The sequence below is a fragment of the Zalophus californianus genome, chromosome 11 (genome assembly GCF_009762305.2).
Source record: "Zalophus californianus isolate mZalCal1 chromosome 11, mZalCal1.pri.v2, whole genome shotgun sequence".
NCBI lineage: Eukaryota > Metazoa > Chordata > Mammalia > Carnivora > Otariidae > Zalophus > Zalophus californianus.
The window spans coordinates 73,769,127-73,779,920 of NC_045605.1; positions in this window are offsets into that span (position 1 = coordinate 73,769,127).

Here is a 10,794-nt window from a genome sequence, read left to right on the forward strand (position 1 = left end):
TTAGCACTGTGCCTGGTATATAGTAAGTGCTTGATAAATGTTTGGTGGCTGAATAAATGATTGAAAAAATAATGAATGAATGTATTACCACTTCTTCAAGGTAGCAGTGACATGGGCAGAGCTGGCTGCCATCTAAACCAAGTGACTTAAGGGGTATGAGAAGGAGACAGACTTTGGCTTCAGACCCTCTAACTCTTAAGTTCTTTCTACTGTGAGTTTCCAATATGAGCAGAATGGGATCCATGATGTAAGACAGCCACAGGTTTCAGGGGTGACAGTGTCGATGGAGGTCACTATACAGGTCAGGTTCAAATCTGTCATCCCCAACACTCACTGGTTCTGGGGCCCTAGTTAGGCAGAGTTGGAAACCCACCGTTTTGAGCGACCATCAAGGCTTGGGCTGGGTTCTGTCTCCCAGGAGTCCCCGTCCTACACGTGGGAAATCGAAACGAGTCAGGAGTTGGGTGGGCCATGTTTTACTGGAGACATTTGTCTATGCTGATGGCTGAAGCTGGGGAGAGAATCCACTCTTTGGAAGAAAGGGGGTTTACTAATGCAGCCTCTTCCCAGTTCCTCACCCCCTGGCTGCTTACCTGGCCACCTTATGCTCCCGGAGACACTGGGAAGAAAACACGGGAAGCCAGAGTGGGGAACCGAATGCAGCAGGATGCACCCTGGCTTTGGAGCCAAGCAGAGCTGGAGTGAGACTGGCTCTGCCACCTGATAGCTGCAGGACTACAGGCAAATCGTCCAACCTCTCCCTCAGCCTAAATCCTTGAAATGACTTAAAGCAAAGGAATGGGAATGGGAATTCTCACAACTGCTTCATCGAAAGTTTACAAGGACGACTTGGGTCCACCTGTGTAGAGCACCTAGCACATGCCTAGATGATAGTCAATGCTAGATTCTCCACCTCTCTACACTGCTTTCAGCAGAGGAGGCCGTGAAGCCAATTTGGGGTGGAGAGGTCGCCATGTTCAGACCCTTTCCCGCAAGTGAAGCTACTCTGGGCCTTGTGGTTCTCATCCATCATTTATTTTCTCGAGTGCCTACTGCGTGCTGGAACCCTCCAAGCCCAGGTGGGCATTTATAATTGGGAGCTCCCAGGAGGGCCACACCGCTAACCGGTCCTAACTGGCAACTGCTGTAAGGTTTCATAAGGTGGGCAGATGTGTGTCTCCACACTGCCTCCGGGGACGTTGGTTTGGGCATGGCAGCCTACTGAATTGTTTGCTACATCTGTGCTCTCTTAATCTCTTTCCCTCAGAGACCCTTGTTTGGTTTAAAGACTGGCATTTGTGTTGGGTGTGGCCTCCAGGGGTGGAGTTCCTTCTTCCTATAGGACATCTGCACCACTTCGTGGATGGTCAAAGGAAGAAGGTCCTGGCGGGTAGTGCTACCTTTGCAATGGGGCTCCTGCCTGGAGGCCTCACTCATTCGAGGGGGCCGGCACTGAATAGCTAGGAGTCAGATTCTGTCAGTTTAGCTTAGAATGAATAAGCCAAAGTGCCTTTGTTTTTCCTTGAAGGTACTAAACATTTGGGGAAATGATCTGATAATTGCCACCTTTCTTAAGCAGAACTCTTCTGTTGTTTGCCTCCAAATAAAACTGTCTGCAGTTATTGTATACAAATCTGTGCTTAACTGAAAGCAGAGCAGCTCCGAGTGGGTTGGGCTCCTTCCCCCACTGAGGAGTTTTCCAACAGGTGCTTCCAGGGAAACCTAGAATCCCTGGGAGCTCTGTTTTAAAACCAAGGAAAGTCCTTCTCCGGGAAACCACACCAAACTGTGTTCAAGCAGGCACGGAAACAAATAGATGTTTTCCTGAAAAGAAATCTCATCCCCATTTGGTCTTAATTTGGAGTCTCTAACAAGGCCCGACGGGTTTCTGAAGAGCAGATGACAGAGGAGGCTGAGCCCCCAGCTCCGGAGACTTCCTCCTCTTTCAAGTCTGGCTGTTTCATAACTGAGGCCATACTGAGGGCGTGCCTGACTGACTGACTGACTGACTGACGGGTGGGGGTCTGGCTGCCATGACTAATGCAAGCCCTGTGGCGGCCCACGCTGGGGGCCCTGGGTATGGGGCCTGGGTGGCAAAGGCTGAGCCGCTGGGGGCAGGTAGGAGAACAGCCTGGCAGCTGGGCAGTGGAGCCGGCTGGACTGCCTCTGCTCAGAATCCCAGGCTCTCCAAAGCCACCTGCAGGGTGGGCTGACTCGGAGGAGAATGGGGAGGGGGGGATGCCCTGAAGGAGGGGCTGGTTCCCATGGTAACCACCCTCTGTTGTCCAAACTCCAGTGTTAATCACCCTTGGCTATTTGGAGGTGTTTTCTATTGTTTAAATTGCCTTGCAGGAATGTAGAAAAGGTTTTATTTCCCAGGTTTTGAACTAGGGCGCGCTCTCTCTCTCTCTCTCTGTAAAGTTCCCCCAAAGTAAATGTAACCATTTTAGACTTTTTTTCTCCATTTTTGTCTTTGAGATGGGAAGCTCCAGTCCTAACACATCTCACTTTCTAACCCCAGGTTCAAATATCTCCCCATCTGTACAATGAGGAGCCTCTGGGTTCCCTCTAGCCATACAACTTCTGACTCATTTTTAGATCAGGGTCTAGGAAATCAGTTGAAATCGAAGCCATAGCTAATATCTGGATTCTAGAAGCTTAGCTTATCCTCTGTACCTTCCTTCTGAATGGTGGGTAAAGAATCAGGGGTGGATGCACAGAGACTGTGTCCTGCATGCTGCCATAGGGGTCCCAGATATTGACATGGGGGTCCCTGTGCACCCACTTCCGAATGGGGCCTCCCAGCCCTGCACTGGGGTGTGCTGCTGCCCTGGGGGTTAGTGATCCTCCTGTAACTTCGGAGGCCAACTCTCGGGTTGGAGAGTGGTTGTTAATTAAGGTAGCCGAGGCCTGAGAAGCCATCTGTGGAGCCCAGCGGAGGGCCAGAAGCAGGGCTGGCAGATGGAAGGCTCAAAAGAGGCTGGAAACACTTGAGCCCCCTCGCCCACCCCCCAAATGTAATGCCAAATAAAAAAAAGTACTTCACCATGAAACACACAACGTGGACAGGAAAAGAGCTTCCTTCTGCTTTTTCTGACGGCAAACTCTGGGTACCTTGTGGAAGCTGGTTTCCCCGCCTTTTTCCTTCTCCTGCCACTGCTCTCACAGTCCCCCCTTGGCGGTGGTGCAGGTCGTGTGTTCTAGCTCTGCAGGCCGCCAGGCAGTCAGGCGTGGACAGGAGGCTGCTGGCTTCCTGCCACCGTTCCCGTCTTCTCTCCCTCTTCTGTGGTTTCCCAGGTTTTTCTTTCTTCTTCCTTCCCAGGGGGCCCTTTGCTAAGGAAAACGTGGGGGCTGAGAGGCTGGGGGAGAAGGGGGACCCCGCCCTGCAGGGTCTGAGGCTTGCCCCTCCTTGCTCCTGGACGAGTCACAATAGTGATAATGATGGTGGTAATAGAAATAGGAAAGGGCGTGAGAACTCACTTTCACGACAGGATTGGGCTGGCTTTCTGAGATGTTTCTGGGCTCCGATTCCTTGCTAATTAAAACAAAGCAAAGTGCAGCCTGGAGAGTAAAATTTCAATGTCTGCAACCTGGTGGGTCTGTAAGAAATGTTTGAGATCTGGGGAGCCTCACTCTGGCTGCCACTGATCTTCCCTGAGCATCTCTATTCACAGGGTGAGGTTAGCCCTGACGTCTGTTACTTGACCATTTCATGGCTAGCTGTAGTGAGTATCTCCAAGGAGCAGTTCACCAGGAACAAAAAGGAAAGAAACTTAAGGAAAGGGCATAACAGTACGGTGAAATCCTGAAACAGCAAACATGAGCAATCGAAGGGAAGGCAGATGAAGGGGAAATTCAGTTACTGCCTTTTGCTCCCACCAGCAAACATCCCCGCAGCACATACGGGGTGTCAGGTTTAATTCTGAGTGATGTGGCCCCCTGTGTCCCAGGAGGTGGCACCCGATCTTGTCTCCATCTTGCAGATGCACTAACGGAGGCAGAGAGATGTCGAGTCATTGTCCCAAGGCCACGCTGATAGTGGAAGAGTGAGGATTCATGGACCCATATCGTCTAGGGCTATAGTTTGTCTTTGTAACCAAAGAGGGTGCCCTTCGCCAATTACCTTCCAACCATGAGTAATAGAACATTTAAAAACATTCTAAAGGAGAGTGTTGAAATATGTGTAAGCTCCTCAAAGATGTGATCATTTGTGTTAAGTAGAGGTGACGGATTCTCTCCATACCCTCCTTGTTATCTGAGACAGATACAGACGACAGACAAGACCGCACCGCTTTCAAATTACTGATACCCCAAGCAAGAAGGGTTCCGAGGTCATCTGGGCCCCCAAGCAGGTGAATGTCTCAGCTTTTGGGACCCAGAGGCATTCTTCTCTTTATGAACATGACAGGATGCTAAGAGGGACGTTTCTTATAGTCTTGGAGGTTTGTCTGTGGCTCCTGAGCTGAGGCCAGGTGTCCATACTTTGTAAAACAGAGGCTGAGCTGTCCTCACTGGACTGGCTAAGAGGTGACTAACACCATCCCTGGGTCTCCTACTTCCAGGGTGAATAAAGGCAGCCTGAGTCATAAGGAAGATCCTCTGGAACCACTCAGAGAGATTGAGGTTGCTTCAAGAAGGGAGACTGGCATTTTATTCCCAGCCAGATGCCTGCTAGTCCTCATGGAAACTCATGGTGTTCTCTCTCCACCTTGTACTGTCTCTTGGGGTTGAAGGACACGTGTCCCCTGATGAGAAGAGATGCCCCTGCCCCCAGAGCAAGGAAGGCAGGAACCATGAGAATGTGTGACCTTTCCTCAATAATGTGGCAAGGGGACAGCAAGTGGTAGCCAGGGTGAGCCATATTTTAGGACCTGCCGTGGAGGGAGGGCTGCCTACCAGGGAGACAAGACTCCAGCAGCAGAATTTCATGGGAGTCCTAGGGCATGCTCCCAGGAGGGGTGAGAGGCCACCCCACAGGATGTGGGACCCAAACTGCCTCCGTGGGTACCAGGTCACCTGCCGTCCAGGGCTCTCTAAGCCAGATGACAATGACATTACTCACGTTCCTGAATCGGAATCTGCCCTCTCCCCATAGTCTCCCATCCCGCCTCCACTCCCACCCCCCGCCCCCGAGTTCTGGAGGGGCCAGAAACAGGCAGGTGGAGGGGAAATAGCACAAGGAAAGCAAACTAAACTCCTATGCCCGCCCTGTTCCTGCTGTCTGGGTCCACAGCTCACACCCCAGCCAGGGACAGAGGACATACACACAGTTGGGAAAGAGCCATGTTTTGATTTAGATTGCACTAGACTTTTTATTACCCGAAGGTGAGATTGTTCAAATACCCAAAGGTAACCAGAAAAATCCTGGGACCTGCTTGAGATATTGTCTAGGGATGAGGAAGGGAAATTTGACAGGGCAATATTGGAAGAGAGAGAAGAAGAAAGCTCTTCCTGATGTTCATTTAATAAACTGGCCACATGAAGGAAATCAATGGCTGAGAAACTCCAAATTTCCTTCCAGAGCCCCTCTGTGACCCTTCCTTGTAGTAGGAAAGAGGATGGGGAGAGGATGCACATTCATCAACCACTCACTGAAAGCAGGCGCTCTGCTAGAACCCTGCTACCTAAAACATCATTAAATCCTCCCAGTAATCCATGGGTTTGGGATGAACAATTCACAATTTCTATTTCATAGATAAGGAAACTGAGACCCAGAAGTGAGGCGACTTGCCTGAGGGCAGGTGCGCACGGCCTCTGGAACGAGGATTAGAATCTATAGGACTCATGGGCGGGAACAATGTTTGTGTGCTCACTGCTCTGTCTTTAGGGCCTGGCACTTAATGGATGCTCGGTAAACATTTGCTTAATCAAAGCCTGCCTCTGGGGACTTAGAGCAGCTCACCCCTCTCTTTCTTTCTGCAACTTACACAAAACTGTGCCCGGAGCAGACTGATTTGTACTGGGGATCAGGTTCCAGACTATACATGCTGCAGGGGGACCCCCTTAATGTTATCCCCTGAGGAGGGGGTGGGAGGCCAGGCGGAGCCTCAGCGAGGTCACAGGACCTAGCCCGCCCCCGTTGGTGGGCGTGTCCTCCTTGCTGAGCTGAGGCCCCAGGGGGCTGCTGGGGCCTGGCCCCCCAGGTGTTCCTCTGGCCCCCCCCAGGCCCTGCCCTCCCCCCCCCCCCCCCCCCCCCCCCCCCCCCCCCCCCCCCCCCCCCCCCCCCCCCGGCCCTGGGCCTGGCAGACAGGTGCGTGAGCAGTCAGCTTCCTCAGCGCTGTGTTGCAGAACATTAGAATTGGCAGGGCTGACGGGCTCCACACTGCGTGATTCAGACTAGTAGCTTAAGCAGATGTCTTGTCAAAACAGAATAAGAAACTGTGAAGAAGTAGTCCGTGAAACTCAGGCATGTCCTGCTTCCTCTCATTTCTGGGGCAAAATAGCAGTGGGAAAAATGAAGGTTTTTCAGTTCTGTCGGAATGGTGCATTTCACGCGTGCACAACTTCCAGAATTGTGGTTCTAGGTCAGCTTGATTCTCCTGCCTTTCCCCACCCCTGCCTTCCTCCTCCCCTCCACCCCTCCCGTCCTCCCCTGGCCCTCCTCACCTCTTCTCTCCTCTGGAGAGGACTTTAGCCGCCTGACTCCGCAGCCCTGGGTTCCAGGGGCTTCAGAGGCCAGCATATTCCCCTTCCCTTTGTCTGAGGAGCAGAGGGGAGGCTGGTGAATAATTGATGAGGCGCTGCTCTCTATGGAGGCCCAGGGCTGAGCCTGGGGTGGTGCGGGCCCCTGGAGAGGGCGTAAGACTGGTCCGTTTGGGAGCCTGTGGGGTGCAGATGGCAGGGGTTCGGCAGGGGAAAAGTGCTTATCACCCATGGTTTTCTCTTTGCCCTGCCTGGGACAACTGGGGTAACTGGGAACCAGGGACAGATGGAGCCAGGAGAGGGGAGGGGTGTATGTGACAAGTCTACGGGGAATTCACCATTTACAGCCACTGGTTGTTCAACCTCCTCACCCTGCCTCTCTTCCGCTTCTCTGAATCAATTCTTAGAAACCCAAGAGCAGCCCCATCACAGCTACGGGGCCTGGAAGCCAGTGCCTGCCTTACCGGGCTCTGGGCTGCAGCACTCAGGAACCAACCCCACGCCCAGCCTCCTCCCATCCCAACCCAGAGCAGGGCAGCATCTCCCCAGCCAGAATCCCATTTGGGTCAAAGAACCACGAAGAGCCTCCATTTGTCACAAGGCCATGGAACGACAGTAAAGTGGAACCACTTTGTGGCATGAAGGACAGGCAGAACCGTAAATCATTCAGTCTTGCGGATATTAGAGGCATTTTGGAGAGAAAGCGGAAAAAAAAAGATTATTTCAGCGCTGTAGTCTGAAAGAGCTGAACCACATTCATTGGCCAGCATGCTGTGAGGATTTTCTGCCTTAAAGTAGCTTTCTCCACCGAGCTGTCTCCTGGGCAGCAATTCTACCCAAGGAAGAATTTGCTTACTCCTTTAGCGTTAATGTTGCATTGTGAGTGTATGTGTGTGTGTGTGTGTGTGTGTGTGTGTGTGTGTGTGTGTGTGTGTGTGTGGGAGAGAGAGAGAGAGAGTATGTTCCATTCAAGCTGGTGAAACGAATGTGTAAGCAGAAATTCTTCTTGTCTACTGCATCAATGGAGTGATAAAGAAGGCAAATTTCGGCAGCCTTCTCTGTCCTCAGCAAGGCTATGTAAGATGCTCTCCATGGACTTACTGTACAGGACAATGTAGTTAGGGTGAGGGGAGGCTGTCCATGTCCCTTGAAAGAGTCCTGCCCAGATGGATTCTTGAGAGAGGCAGCACTCTGGATGCATGGTCCTGGCCCAGCCCAAGAGGCCCCTCAGCCAGAGCCTCTTTCTAGAAGGTTCCCCAAACCTTTCCCATATCTCTAGAATCTGAGCTACAGGAAATCAACATGCCCTCCCACCCCAGGTCTGTGCTTCTCACTTGTTCATTGCACTGTCTTGAGCAGGGCCCTTATCTGTCAGAGGGAATGTGAGGGCCCTGCTCCAGAGTTTGTCCAAATTCCCTCTGGAAGGAGGAAGGAAGGGCGGGGGGGCACCCCTGCTTCACTCCAGGTTCCCTCCTGGTTCCCTCCACTCAGGCTCATGGCCTCCAGAGCATCAATATACTCAAATGAAGACAAAGCGTTCACGCCACACACACGCACACACATACACATACACTTTGTCTCCCCCTCTCCCCGTCCCCCCACCCCTAGGGTGGCTGAGCAAAGTCTTTGGCCACCAGGTTGTCAAATGCCCAGGAAACAGTGAGCTGGGGTTGCTGGTGGCCTCAGTCTGGTTTGAATCTCCACTGCCAGGATGCATTGTTTGTAACAAATGGATGTATTTAACAGAAGAGCACATTCAAGCGTGCTTTGGCATGGCAAATTGAATCCAGCCTTGGCTGCTGCAGAGCTAAAGGTCTAGCCATTCTGTTTTTGGGGAGACACGCCACAGCTGCTGCGCTCCATGGAAAGAGAGGTTCAGAGACTAGACCCAGCTGTCTGTGGGAGTCTGGGAAGTAATCAGATGGTAGAGGCCCAGAATGGGTGGCAAATCCTTTGGGCTTTAGGCAGAGTGGTGCTGCTCTCTGCTGGCCAGTCTGAGCCAGGCAGCACAGATTCTCAAGGCACTCCCTCTGGTCGGCTCAAAGGGCCTTGCACCCCATAGAAAGGGAGGCTGGCTTCTGTCCTCCAGCACTGAGAGAAGGGGACAGGGCATTTGATCTAACTGTCTCCTGAAAAGCTGTGAGTGTTCTTTCTTTTTGCTCTGTGCCTAGAAGGTAATACAAGTTGGGGGCTATTGTTTTAACCAGCAAGTATCTTTCTAAAGGAAAACAAGGAAACAAGGCTAAGGTAGTACCCTCTAAGGGCCCAGAAGTGCTAAAAAATCTACATCTAGGTTTTTATTTTAATGTGTGGCTCAGTGAGGTAACCAAACTGTCCTGAAGACACACAACTAGCAAGCAGCTGAGCCAGGATCGAAGTCAGGGTGTCTGAGGCCAATGCCCACACGAGGACCACCTTACAGGTTAGGATTTCTCTCTGGATGTTGGAGTGAGGGCAGGGGAGATGGCAGATCCTTCACGGGAGACACCAGGCTTCATGGAATAAGCTTCTGTCTAGATAATGGATCACTTTGAACAAAGCTAGGAAGAGGCAGCCTTGTGGGACAGAAGCACTGCTAGTCTGGCTTTGGGGTCTAGCTCTGATTTTCATAGCCCATGTGAATTTCAAGTCACTTGTCTTCTGGGATTCTGTGTCTCATCTATAAAACGAGGGGGTAGATGAGGACTGGAATTAGATACTCTTGTTTAACCAGCAAGGGTTCTTTCTTTTTCTTTCTTTCTTTCTTTCTTTCTTTCTTTCTTTCTTTCTTTCTTTCTTTCTTTCTTTCTTTCTTTCTTTCTTTCTTTCTTTCTTTCTTTCTTTCTTTAATTTATTTATTTAATTGACAGAGAGAGAGACAGCGAGAGAGGGAACACAAGCAGGGGGAATGGGAGAGGGAGAAGCAGACTTCCCACAGAGCAGGGAGCCCAATGAGGGGCTCAATCCCAGGACCCTGGGATCATGACCTGAGCCGAAGGCAGACACTTAACCAACTGAGCCACCCAGGTACCCCAGCAGCAAGGATCTTTCTAAAAATGATTTTCTACCTCGGGGCGTCTGGGTGGCTCAGTTGGTCAAGCGTCTGACTCTTGATTTCGGCTTAGGTCTTGATCTCAGGGTCGTGGGATTGAGCCCTACGTTGGGCTCCATGCTCAGCACTCAGTCTGCTTGAGATTCTTGCTCTCCCTCTCCCTCTGCCCCTCAACCCCCCACTTTCTCTCTCTCTCTCTCAAGAAAAAAAAAAATGATTTTCTACCTCATGAACACCATGTTTTGAAATCTTATCTACCAATGTGTGTTGTAATAATTTATTCCTTCTCTCATTTTGATTAAATAGAGATATGTAACTGTCTTAGATAGGGTTCCCAGAGAATGCAGGAAGTTGGGGCTTGCTTTGGCAAGCCATCCATCTGTAAGGGAGTCAGAGGTAGTAGGAGTGGGGAGAAGAGAGGTTGGTTGGATGTGAAACAAAGGCCTCAGCCCATCCCCAGGCAGCGCTGAGTGGAGGGGCTGCAGAGCTGTCTCCACTGGGAGAGGGGACCAGGCCTGGGGACCTGACATCCATCAGGCAAGGGCTGCAAGCTTGGGTAAGGCGGCTCCCTCAGGCCCGTGCAGTTCCTGGGGAGGGACTGAGCCGTCAACAGCAGCTGACACTCCCAGAGCTGGGGACATGAAGGCCTCTGTCCTGAATTGGGATCTGGGCAGCACAGCACAAGATCCATTATAACTGTGTGTTCCTAAGCAGCAAGAGACAGCATGACCTTCAACCTAGAGAAGATGTACATGTAAGGCCTAATTGAGGGTCAGTGTTTTTATTAGATGCTTTGGAAGTAAAACATGCTATGAGCCCACATTTTTGCTTTCCCAGATACGATAGGCCCACGGACCCCAGGTTGAAAATGTGGTTCCTCCTTTCTAGGATTCTATGAGGGTATGGTTTTTATATCCCAGAAATCCCAAGGAGATGCCGCCACCAGAGACCAATAGTGGATTCCTCCAGGAGGCCTGCTTCTGTTGCCATGGTACCGTTGGGAGAACATGCCTTCCTCTGGGCTGCCAGTCCCAGCCCCAGCGCATGGCTTGTAGTGGAAACTGAGTAGAGCTCAGAGCATGCTTATCACCGGGGTTGGACACCCTTGATCAGGGCACAGC